Consider the following 12,490-nt stretch of genomic DNA (forward strand, 5'->3'; position numbering starts at 1 on the left):
TTTTTTATTTTTTTATTTTTTTGAGACCGAGTCATGTTGCCCATACTGGAGTGCAGTGGACTGATCTCCTCGGTTCACTGCAACCTCCACCTCCCAGGCTCAAAAGATTCTCCTGCCTCAGCCTCCCAAGTAGCTGGGATTACAGTTTTGCCCACAACACCCAACTAATTTTTGTATTTGTGGTGGAGATGGAGTTTCACCATTTGGCTAGGCTGGTCTTGGACTCCTGGCCTCAAGTGATCCATCCGCCTTGGCCTCCCAAAATGCTGGGATTACAGATGTGAGCCACTGCATCTGACCTAGAACATTTTTATCATTCCTAAAAGGAACCCCGTATCCTTTAGCTGTCAACCCCCAAGCTCCCCACGCCCCCAGGCACTGGCAACCACTACTTTCCATCTCTATAGATTTACCCATTCTGGACATTTCATAAAAATGGATCATATAATATGTGGTGTTTTGTGACTGACTTCTTTCACTTAGCATAATGGTGTCCAGGTTCATCTATGTTGTAGATGAAGTACCGAATGTATCAGTACTTCATTTCTTTTTAAGGCCAAATAATATTCTATTGTGTGGATATACCACATTTTGTTCATTCATCAGTTGATGGACATTTGGGTTGTTTACAGAAACAGCTGTTATGAATAATGCTGCTATAAGCATTTGTGTACAGGTTTTTCTGTGGACATATGTTCGCATCTCTCTTGAGTATAGACCTAGAAGGGGAAATGTTGAGTTAAATGAGATAGGTATTTTTAAGCCAGGCAAAGTGGCTCACTCCCATAATTCCAGCCCTTTGGGAGGCCGAGGCAGGCAGACCACTTGAGTTCGAGACCAGCCTGGCCAACATGGTGAAACCCCATCTCTACTAAAATACAAAACTTAGCTGGGCATAGTCGCCTGCACCTGTAGTCCTAGCTACTTGGGAGGCTGAGGCAGGAGAATTGCTTGAACTCGCGAGGTGGAGGTTGCAGTGAGCCAAGATCACAACACTGCGTAGCCCAGGCGACAGAGCAAGACTCAGTCTCAAAAAAACCAAAAACCAAAAAACAAAAAACAAAAAACAAAAAAGAAAAAAGAAAAGAAAGAAGGAAAGAAAGACATATTTTTATCTCATCTCCCTTCTAGATTACAAACATTCCTAGGGCAGGGTTTGAGTCATTCCACCCTGGCCCAGTGCTATGCACATTGGTATTTATTAAATATTTACTGACTGGGACGAATCAATGGATGACATTTTCAATTATAACATATAACATGGTAGGGAGTTGCAGGACTAGACAGGCATCATGAATACAATAAATCTTTCTTTTACAAAAGCAAGAAACTCAGATCATGAACAATCTTAACACTGGCAAGTAAAATTGCAAAATATACATCTCAGAACCTAAGCTCCCCTTCTGTAAAATGAGAGCAACAATATTTTATAGTGCTGTTGTATGAAAAATTGTGTTCTATCTGAGAAGGCCTCAAACAGACCTGGCACACGTAGTAAGCACTCAATCAATGCTATGTAGCCAGTTAAATTCAATATGGTCCCTCATCCACAAACCAATCCAGCATTTGGCCTTTTGTGAAATATTGTTTAGCTTTCACCTTGAAAAGCCTGGGTTTTCATCTCACCTTCAGCTCTGTCTTTTGCGGTTCAACGAGAGATTTTTATACTTGTGTCTATATTCATGATATCAAAGCAAGTAGTTTAATAATTGCAACAGAGGTGACTGATCTAGTGAATCTTGCTCTCAGGGTAAGAATCAGAAGTGCCAGCCAGGCGCGGTGGCTCATGCCTGTAATCCCAGCACTTTGGGAGGCTGAGGCGCGTGGATACGAGGTCGGGAGACGGAGACGATCCTGGCTAACACGGTAAAACCCCAACTCTACTAAAAATACAAAAAGATTCATGCCTGTAATCCCAGCACTTTGGGAGGCCAAGGCGGGCGGATCAGGAGGTCAGGAGATCCAGACCATCCTAGTTAACAAGGTGAAACCCATCTCTACTAAAAATACAAAAAATTAGCCTGGCTTGGTGGTGGGCACCTGTAGTCCCAGCTGCTCGGGAGGCTGAGGCAGGAGAATGGCGAATGGCGTGAACCCAGGGGGCGGAGTTTGCAGTGAGCCGAGACTGCACCACTGCACTCCAGCCTGGGCAAAACAGTGAGACTCCGTCTCAAAAATACAAATACAAATACAAAAAGATTAGCCAGGTATGGTGGCAGGCACCTGTAGTCCCAGCTACTTGGGAGGCTGAGGCAGTAGAATGGCGTGAATCCGGGAGGCGGAGCTTGCAGTGAACCGAGATCGCACCACTGCATGCCAGCCTGGGCAACAGAGCAAGACTCCCTCTCAAAAAAACAATAATAATAAAAAATAAAATAAAATAAAGAAAGAAAAAGAATCAGAAGTGACATCCCACTAACTCTGCTAGGCAACACTCCATATCTCTGGTCAGATGTGTTCATGAGGCTACATATTCTTCAAATTTGTGGAATTAGACTTCTGCCCTTAAGTGGGGGCATAATTAATCTTTTTAAAACTTAGTTTGTCTATTGTTTAGATATCAGACAGACTCAATCTGTCTACCTCTTTTCAGAATCTGGTTCTTGAGATCATATGTTTATTTTAATATAATGTTTAAATATGTTAGACTATAAAATAGACATCTAACTACATATTTTTAATGCTGGGTTAAAATTTGTTGATTAGGATTATCTCCACATTACATTGAGTTTGAAATGATAGACTATCTAAATTTCAGAATATAAATGCATTTCAATTACTTTCAAGTTTAGGTACAAAACTTAAGCCAGAACAGAAAAACATCACCTAGGGTCAGTCTTGCTTCACTGACTAGATAAAAATTATGTGTAATCAGTACATCAACTCAACAATCTAGAAATTGCTAGCCTTAGTCTGTTATACATACAGTATAATTTTTGTAAATAAAAGATACTCCTAAAACATTTGAAACTTTCTAACACGATGAATTGGCAATTTTTATTTCTTTTCTTTTATTCTTTCTTTCTTTTTTTTTTTTTTTTTTTGAGATGGGGTCTTGCTCTGCTGCTCAGGCTAGAGTGCAATGGTACAATCATAGCTCACTGCAGTCTCGATCTCCCAGGCTCAAGTGATCCTCCTGCCTCAGCCTGCCAAGTAGCTGGGGGTACAGGCACCACCGAACTGGCTAATTTATTTTATTTTATTTTTGTAGAGACAGGGCTTCCCTAGGTTGCTCAGGCTTGTCCTGAACTCCTGGACTCAAGTGATCCTCCTGCCTTGGCCTCCGAAAGTGCTGGGATTACAGGCATGAACCACTGCACCTGGCCTAACAAATTATTTTTTCTTACAATCTTACTTGCACTATGAATGTGCAAGTAATGATAATAATAGTAATAATAACAATAGCTGGTAAAAGATTGCAGTGCAGGCCAGGTGCTGTGGCTTATGCCTATAATCCCAGCACTTTGGGAGGCCAAGGTGGGCGGATCACCTGAGGTCAGGAGTTCGAAACCAACCTGGCCAACATGGCTTCTAATACATAGAACAGAGGAGATATTCTCATTTCCTGCTTGTGAACAAATTCCCAATTAACACCATGAAAACTACTGAGTTTTGTTGCAGGGGTCAAAAGTACCCTAAAGGTTCCCAATCTGTGGTGGCATTTGACAGTTCACAGACATGCTACCCCCTGGGCGGTTACCAACAACTGAATCTTATGATTAGCCTCTCAGCCCGGTTACTTCCACCCAATCACCTCCACAAATCACAACCAGGGGTCTTCCAGGCTTATCCCTGGGGTGGGGAGTGGGGGTGGGGAGTAGAGGAGATAGAGTTTGTAATTTGAAATGGGACCCCATTTGAAAAAGGTAGCCAATTCCTGTGTGACCATTATAGAAAGACCTAGAACTAAGAGACACCCTTGAAGACCGTCATTACCCGTTACCCCTCTTTACCACACAGGATGCACACTGTGCTGTGGGGAACACAATCACACAGACAAGGCTGAGTGAGGCAGCACGCTACCGCCCACAGTGTAAGAACAAGAACACACGCATTGCAATCTTTTTTCTTTTTTTTTTGAGACGGAGTCTCACTCTGTCACCCAGGTTGGAGTGCAGTGGCGTGATCTAGGCTCACTGCAACCTCCGCCTCTATGGTTCAAGAGATTCTTGTGCCTCAGTCTCCCGAGTAGCTGGGATTACAGATGCCCACCACCACACCTGGCTAATTTTTGTATTTTTAGTGGAGATGGGGTTTCCCATGTTGGCCAGACTGGTTTTGAATTCCTGACCTCAGGTGATCCTCCCACCTTGGCCTCCCAAAGTGCTGGGGGATTACAGGCATGAGCCACAGCACCCCACCAGCCCTGCAATATTTGACCAGCTATTGTTATTATTACTATTATTATCATTAGAGACAGGATCTCACTCTGTTGCCCAGGCTGGATTGCCATGGCTCAATCATAGCTCACTGTAGCCTCCAACTCCTGGACTCAAGTAGTTGGGACTACAGACACAAGCTACTGTGCCAGGCTAATTTTAAAACGTTATGTAGAGACAGGGTCTCACTATGTTGCCCAGGCTGGTCTCAACCTCCTGAGCTCAAGCAATTCTCCTGCCTCAGCCTTCCAAAGGGCGGGGATTATGGGCGCAAACCACTGTGCCCAGTCCAACCAGCTGTTATTACTATTTTTCAGTTAGAAGGAGAAAAAACAAAAAACAGAGGGATGTGGGTGTGTATGTTTCTTGGAATCCAAGCGATCGGGGGGGAAAATCCGTCAAAAATGTTCTCAGTACAAAAGTTGGCAAAACAACTCTTTTTTTAAACTGAACTTTGTAATAGGAGAAATACTCTCACAAGGAGAGGATGTTTCTGAGCCAAGTTGAAGCAAAAGAAACTTTTTCCAGCATGTCAGGAACGAAGCTGACGTTCCATTAAGAAAAAAAAAAAAAAGAAGAAGAAGAAGAAGTGCTAGAGGAAGGAGTAAGAGGGGAAAAGGCACCAGAATTCAGACGTAGCTTTAAATTCCAGACAGGGCCAGCGTCGGGAGCACGTAGGAAGCGCCCCTCGGAAAGGAGCCGGAGCCCCGGCTGACTTCGCACTTGAGCTCCAGCCCCGTGGACATTTCCTGTTCTGCCTCTGGAAATTCAAGCTGAAAGTTACAAAACATCCTTTTCCCTGGAACCAAGTGCTTGGTTGGGAGACCATGCCCTCCCCTTCCTTCCTCGGAACTCCTCCCTGATCGCCCCGCGGCTTCCCCAGGAGAATGCCAAATCAGCGGTAGCAGGTGGCGCAGAAGGGAGAGGGGAGCGACCCTGGGGACCCCCGCCGAAGAGGTAGGAAACTGGGGACTGCACGTTCCTGAGGCCACTTCACACTTATTGAGCAAAACGAAGTGCTCGAAGTGCTCGTCCTTTAAGCCCGGGGCTGAGGTGTTTCCCTCGCTTGGGTATGCACTGGGTGGTGGGTGGACTGGCCACGAATCTGGAATAAGTTCAGGCATTCCTTTTCCCTCTCTCTTTCCAAGTTGAACTTTAATTCTTGGGTCTCTGGAACCACATACTTTGTTTCGTGTGGGAGGTATTGAAAGGCAGAATTCTAGGAAGTAAATATTGTGAATCCCTGATTTTTCTCTTTTCTTTTCTTTTCCCTTTGCTTCTCTCTTCTCTTTTCTTCTTTTTTCTTTCCGCCCCTGAAATGCCCAGGAGCCGTCATAAATACCTTCATCTGGGAATAGATTCGGGGAGAAGTGAGAACGGGACAGGGCTGGGAAAAGCATTCTCACCACGGTGAGCTGGGCGCGGCTGTTTCCCGGGACCTGGGCCATGTGTTCTTCTGGCCCAGATGCTCCCTCCCTCCTTTCCTTCCACCCATTGCCTTGGAGACAACTACCTTGAGTTGTTTCTCTGGGTGCAGGGATGTGGCACAGACCCTGGTCAGGGTCCTTGAGCATCAGTGCCCTGCGTTTATGGACAGAACCCAGGTGCTGTCTAAAATGTTTCTGTCTGGGGCAAAGCTAACTGGTCTACCCAGTAACCTGCGTGTAGCCCTTGCCTTCGTGAGGCACGGGCTCCCGGCAGTGGGTCTCTGGAAGGCCAGCCTTGACAATACACGTGCTGACATTGGACCTGCTCAGAGAACTCAGCATGGCTTCTGCATAAGGACGACTCAGCTGGGTTCACGTTTATTATATACATTTGTTTCTCTTAGAAAATGGCTTTTGAACTTACAAAACATCTTGTGTGGCTGGGCACAGTGTCTCACACCTGTAATCCCAGCACTTTGGGAGGCTGAGGTGGGCAGATCACTTGAGGTCAGGAGTTTGAGACTAGCCTGGCCAATATGGTGGAACCCCATCTCTACTATAAATATAAAAATTAGCTGGGCATGGTGGCAGGCACCTGTAATCCCAGCTACTCAGGAGGCTGAGGCAGGAGAATTACCTGAACCCGGGAGGTGGAGGTTACAGTGAGCTGAGATCACACCACTGCGCTTCAGTCTGGGCAACCGAGCAAGACTCTGTGTCAAAAAAAAAAAAAGAAAAAGAAAGAAAAAGAAAAGAAAAGAAAACATCTTGTGATCTAAGGACATCCTTGCTCCTGGGAAGGGATGCAGGTCCCCTTTGTGGCGTTCACCGTGGAGCCTGGGGGCACCTCCTCTTCCCACTTCCAACAAAGTAGCTCCATCCTTACCTGACTTTTATGTCGAGGGTCCCAGTTAAAAGCATGCTTTTAAAACAATTTGCAGAACTGCTGACCTGCAATAAGCAGTGCTTTGCCTAGACTGAAAATGACTGCTTATGGAACAAAGGTGATTGATGGAGGGATTTTTAGCTTGCCCCTGTCTAGGCTCTTACTCGGCCTTCCCATCCGCCTCCTTTAATGATCGCCTTCTGCCCTGGGGAACCTGTTGGAGGTGGGAGTGCCAACCAGGCTCAGCGAGCGAGCTGTTCCATCTCAGGCACCTGACCTCCTGTGCAGGGACAGACAAGGGGCAGAGCCCCAGAGAGCTGATAATACAACTTGGCCTCTCTCTCTAAGTCTTTTCTGAATTTGTCCTTCTAAGTGTGCTCACAGTTATGAACTATGTGATCAATAATTGTAACAGCGAATTATTGATCTTCCTTTACGATATCAGATTACTTACTGAGCCAGGCATGGGACTGAGCACATTACACAGATGAGCTCATGGAATCCTCACAAAGCCCTGTAAGGCAGCTTTTGGCATGACCCCCACTCTGCTGTGTGGAGTGGAAAGGAAGAGCCACTGAGTGACTGGCTTGAGGGCACCCGGCCACTTAATGGTGAAGGTGGGGCTGGGGCCCCTCCCCCTGAGTCTGAGCCACACTGCCTTGAATATTTTTGCAGCCCTGTTTGACAGAAGTAAGAAGGACATTGTTGTGAGTGTGGCTTTTTTGTATTTTGTTCAAGAATGCCCCTGAGAATAGGCTAGGAGGAGCAGGGTCACAGGGCCAGGACGGAATGTTCTGTGGGAAGGAAGAGTGCTCCTAAGAATAAGTGGAGTTAGGATTCTTGTCCAAACTGCATCCCTGATAAACATCACTTTTTTCTCTGAGAGTTGGTATAGTTTTTGTTTGTTTGTTTTATTTTTTAGATACAGGGTCTTGCTGTGTCATCCAGGCTGGAGTACAGTGGCATAATCCTAGCTCACTGCAGCCTCAACCTCCTGGGTGCAAGTGATTCTCCCACCTGAGCCTCCCCAGGAGCTGAAACTACAGGTATGCACCACCATACCTGGCAATTTTTAAAAATTTTTTATTTTTTGCGTAGAGATGGGGGTCTCCCTATGATGCCCAGGCTGGTCTTGAACTCCTGGTCTCAAGCGATCCTCCTGCCTCAGCTGCCCAAAGTTTCAGGATTACAGGCGTGAGCCACTGTGCCCTACTGAGGTGGTAAGGTTCAATGGGAAAGTGCCAGGCTCTGTAGCCTGACTGCCTGGGTTCGCATCTCAGCTCTGCCACATTTTAGCTTGGTCATCTTGGGCAAATTATACAAACCTGTGTGCCTCAGTTTCTTCAAAAATAATATCCTCTGGAGAAAGATGATAACAACAGTACCTATTTCACCAAGATATCACAAAGATAAAATTAGTTAATCCACATGAAGCATTTAGAATTGCATCTGGCATATGGTAAACATTCAATAAATATGTTATGTGTAAAAGAGGTTGTTGTGTTAACCCAAGGAAAAGTAGCTTGGGGGCAGTCTGGAAATAAGAAGTAACTGGTATTTGAAACTATAAAATGGACACCAACAAATGCAGTGTAATTTCAGTTTGAGCTGGGGAGAGGATTGTGCTTGGACCGCAGCTAGGAAGGACCCTGGGAGACAGCCTAGGACCTTCAGGGAAGAGCTTATCTGTTCTTCCAGAGATAAAACTGAAAACAACAACAACAACAACAAAAACTAGTCTTTAGGGTTGGCATTGCCAAATCACATCCTTGCATTAAGTGAAGTAAGTGTAGGCTGGGCGTGGTGGCTCATGCCTATAATCCCAGCACTTTGGGAGGCCAAGGCAGGCAGATCACTTGAGGCCAGGAGTTTGAGACCAGCCTGGCCAACATGGTGAAACCCCATCTCTACTAAAAATACAAAAATTACCTGAGTGTGGTGCCAGGTGCCTGTAATCTCAGCTACTCCAGAGGCTGAGGCAGGAGAATTGCTTAAGCCCAGGAGGTGGAGGTTGCAGTGAGCCAAGATTGTACCACTGCAATCCAGCCTGGGTGACAAAGTGAGACTCTGTCTCAAAATAACAAGAAAAGAAAAGAAAAGAAAAGAAAAGAAAGGAAAGAAAGGGAAAGGAAAGGAAAGGAAAGGAAAATGGTATAAGTGTAATTTATTTAGCTTTGTAGTTGTGGAAATGAGTCCCACCTCTGACCTAATGTTATATAAAGCAAAAATATGGTTTTTTCTTCTCTCTCTCTCTTTTTTTTTAATCAATGTCATTGGCTGAACCACTTGTATTTTTGGAAGGATGACTTTAGGATTTCCAACTGAGATATGAAATTTAAGAGTTAAATGTAGCTGATTTAAAACAACAACAACAACAGCAAAAGTAGATCATGACTTACAAAATAATTCTGTGGTTTTTTCAAAGAACAAATTTGTGAGCTCGGCCTGAGTCTGGATTACATGTATAATGATCTTGAAACTAGTTTGCCAATTTTTACTTGAAGTAGAAGTAGATGAGAAATAAATCAATGGCTGACATTGACTGAGCACTTACTATGACCCAGGCATTGTGCTAAGTGCTTCCCGTGCATCACCTCATTTGTTTAAGCCTCATGGCCGCCTGTCAGGTGAATACTATTATTATCCCCGGTTTGCAAATAACGATAGCAAGGTTTAGAGAAGGAGATAATATGCACAAAAGCAGATAGCTAGTAAGCGCTGGAGTTGGCATTCTAATTTAGGACTATCTAATTTGGGTATGAGTGTTTAAACCCAACATTATAGTTCTAGTAAATCTAATAATTCCATTTGTGTCTGTTTGAAGAGTACGGCACATAGAAGCTGATAAACAACAGTCATAACTCTTGCAACATGCGCACAGCGCTAGTCTGGGCAAAACACACTTGGGCATTTTGGAGAGCAGAGTTTGGAAGATTCAGAGGGCACGGGACAGGAGATGCACGGCGTCATTGCATCTGAGCAAGGAAACTGTTCCAGGCAGCTCCAGGTGTGGGTAAAATTGTAAAGCAAGTTGCCTTCTTCACCTTTCTCTGTGCTCTCCCAGAGGCTTCGCTGCTCATCCCAGGCAGGGGTATCTTTTTCTTTTTTCCAGACATCTCAGTCACGCTCCGACAAGACAGAGACGATCCCAGCTGTGGACTCCCACCAAGCCCCGTTCTGCAATAAATACCCTCCGTCTGTCATACCCAGAATTGATTCTCTTTTTTGTTTATTTTGGTCCATTAGAACCCCCTTTAACCAGCACTTGATATTTAGCAAACTGTTTGAAAGTAATCAATTAATTCATACACTGGTGTAGCTCCCTTGGGGGACTTTTAGGCTTCAGTGTGACAGTGACTAGGGGAGATGCACTTAGGGCAGGGAGATTCCCAGGAAACCCCTTGCCCCATGCCACTGTGGTTATCTGTTCCCTGGCGAGAAAGGCACTCTCCTTTCTGATGGTCTGAGGTCCGGACCGCAGGTTCTTGCTGTGTTCCTTCACAGAGAGGCTGCTTACCTGAATTTTCCGAACAATTCCTAGCACCAGCTCAGCAGGGACAGCGCCCGGCAGCAGTAGGAAGTGGGTGTGATGTTCTTCCTGGGTGCCCAGAGCCCTCTCCCTCTGTCCTTTTTCTTGGTGGCCCCTCTCCCACCCCATTCCCAGCCTCTCCCAGGCTCCCCTTCCTTCCTCACCTCCAGGAAAGCCTCGAGGCTCTTAATTCACCGGACAACCTTAAAACATACACTGGCCAAGCGTGGGCGTGTTTATAACAAGAATCAAATTATTTTGCTGGAAACAAGAGGACAATGGAATTTAGGAATCAGCAGTTCTGGGAGTTTTTTAACATGTTGGAATTCAGGTCCTCCTTAGATGTCTCTGCCTCAAATAATGCACTGTAAACCGTTCTCATTCATGGCCCATCAGTCATTGCGCAGGGTCCTAGTTTAATAAGTAGGGGAACTGGGGAAAGGAAGGGAAACCTGTTGCTCATCCCAGGTCTCCCAAGATTTAGGGGATGGCAGAGAGGGGAGGGCTTCCACACCTTCTGCACTTTCAATCTTCTAGAGGCAATGCAGACACCAGATACCTTCTTCTTTAACTTCAGTCTTTTTTTTTTCTTTCTGTTTTTGAGACAGAGTCTTGCTCTGTCATCCAGGCTGGAGGGCAGTGGTGCGATCTCGACTCACTGCAACCTCCACCTCACAGGTTCAAGTGATTCTCCTGCCTCAGCCTCCTGAGTAGCTGGGATTAAATGCAACTGCCACCACACCCAGCTAATTTTTGTAGTTTTGGTGGAGATGGGGTTTCACCATGTTGGCCAGGCAGGCTGGTCTTGAACTTCTGACCTCAGGTGATCCGCCCTCCTTGGCCTCCCAAAATGCTGAGATTATAGGTGTGAGCCACGCGCCTGGCCATAAGCCTGTATTTTTAAAAGAAGGTTCCAGATGGATACAAGCAGAAAGGAAGAGTTGCAAAAGCAGACACAATACAGAACAAAATGCCCCAGGGTGGCAGAGAGGGCTTGGTATGTTTATTGTGCAACGAGGGACTCTCCTGGCCCTTGGAACTTTCCATAGTTTGACTTTCTGGTTAATCATTACCATCTGCATGGCTGCTGGCAGCCAAGGCTTTGCTTGGCCTGCCAGGCCTGGCAGTCGCGTTGCTGGCCAGCCTGAGGGTTGCACCAGCCATAGTTAGCTGCGATGCCCCCTAGAGTTTCCTGCGGGAACAACCAGGAGTGCCCGCGGCCTGCTGACGCAGCCTGGCGGGGAGTGGCTTGCCTTATGCCTGTCTCCTTGTCTCACAGCTGGCTCTCCAGGGTCGGTCTGGTTTTCGTAGTCTCACGTTTCCTTTTCCAGCACGCCTGTGTGTCTACATACCACGTGAGAACACAGCCTGCTGTCTTCCTTGGAGTGGCTGGATTTCCAGCAGGCACCGCACGTGCTTGTTCAGATGCAAGGATACGTCATGGAAAAGAGAGGCCTGGATAGATGTATCTTAGTTCATACACAGCTGTCAGGACTTGAGGCATGCATCAGTCGAGCCTGGGAAAAAGCATGAGATCTGCTTGTAGAATCATGAACACCAGAGCTGAAAGGGATCTTACTCTCTATTCGAAACCCTTCATTTCACAGCTTTGGAAAAAGAGGCTTAGAGAGGTGGGGAGTTGCCCTGGGTCACAGAGCAAGGTCCAGGGGTCCTTCTATTCCTTGAAACTAAACTGGTTGTGTGGAGAGTCTTGAGAGGAAGCTAAAGTTACATGGGTGCTGGATTTTTCCATTTGGCCTTAGCAATCACTCTCCACCATTTTCCACCCACGCTGTGCCTGGGAGGCTGGCCAGACTGGCACCCTTACATCTGGCTTCCAGGTAGATTTAGCCAGAGGAGGGCACCTGCAGGTAAGTTGAGAGGGAGGGGAGTGTGCCATGGAGGATTTAGTCCACTTCTTCCTTTCCTGCTGCTTCCATGGGCTGGTGGTGTCCCCTGACTGAAGGCCAGGACTCCTGTCAGCAACCACCCCCTGCACTCAACTCTCTCCACTGACCCTTCAGGCCTAAGGCAATGACAGCATCTCCTACAATGGGCAGCCCTGGGCTACGCTGCTGTTTCCTGTGGCCTCCCAAACCCTCCTCAGACCTTTGTAAATGGTCCCTTTATTAAACCCTCGAGTCAAAGAGTGTTATTTGCTGGGATCCTGATCCTGACTGACAGAATGGATCCTGACCCACCTGAGAGGTGGCTTTGTTTGTTAGCTTAAAAGAGAAAATCTGTAGGAAAGGAAGATGTCCCTGAAATT

The 12,490-nt window shown here is 46.2% G+C and overlaps 1 protein-coding gene across 3 annotated transcripts in view; it reads left to right on the forward strand.

The window, feature by feature from the left end:
* The first annotated feature begins 4,866 nt into the window (after positions 1-4,866).
* The window catches only part of TACC1 (transforming acidic coiled-coil containing protein 1), a 123,809-nt gene continuing 116,185 nt past the window's right edge, over positions 4,867-12,490 (forward strand). For all 3 annotated transcript variants that reach the window (XM_017961956.3, XM_017961957.3, XM_017961958.3), the window contains exon 1: positions 4,867-5,336. The gene's annotated coding sequence lies outside the window, so the exon portion shown is untranslated. The remainder of the gene's footprint in view (positions 5,337-12,490) is intronic.

Source organism: Papio anubis, chromosome 8, assembly GCF_008728515.1.
Source record: "Papio anubis isolate 15944 chromosome 8, Panubis1.0, whole genome shotgun sequence".
Lineage (NCBI taxonomy): Eukaryota > Metazoa > Chordata > Mammalia > Primates > Cercopithecidae > Papio > Papio anubis.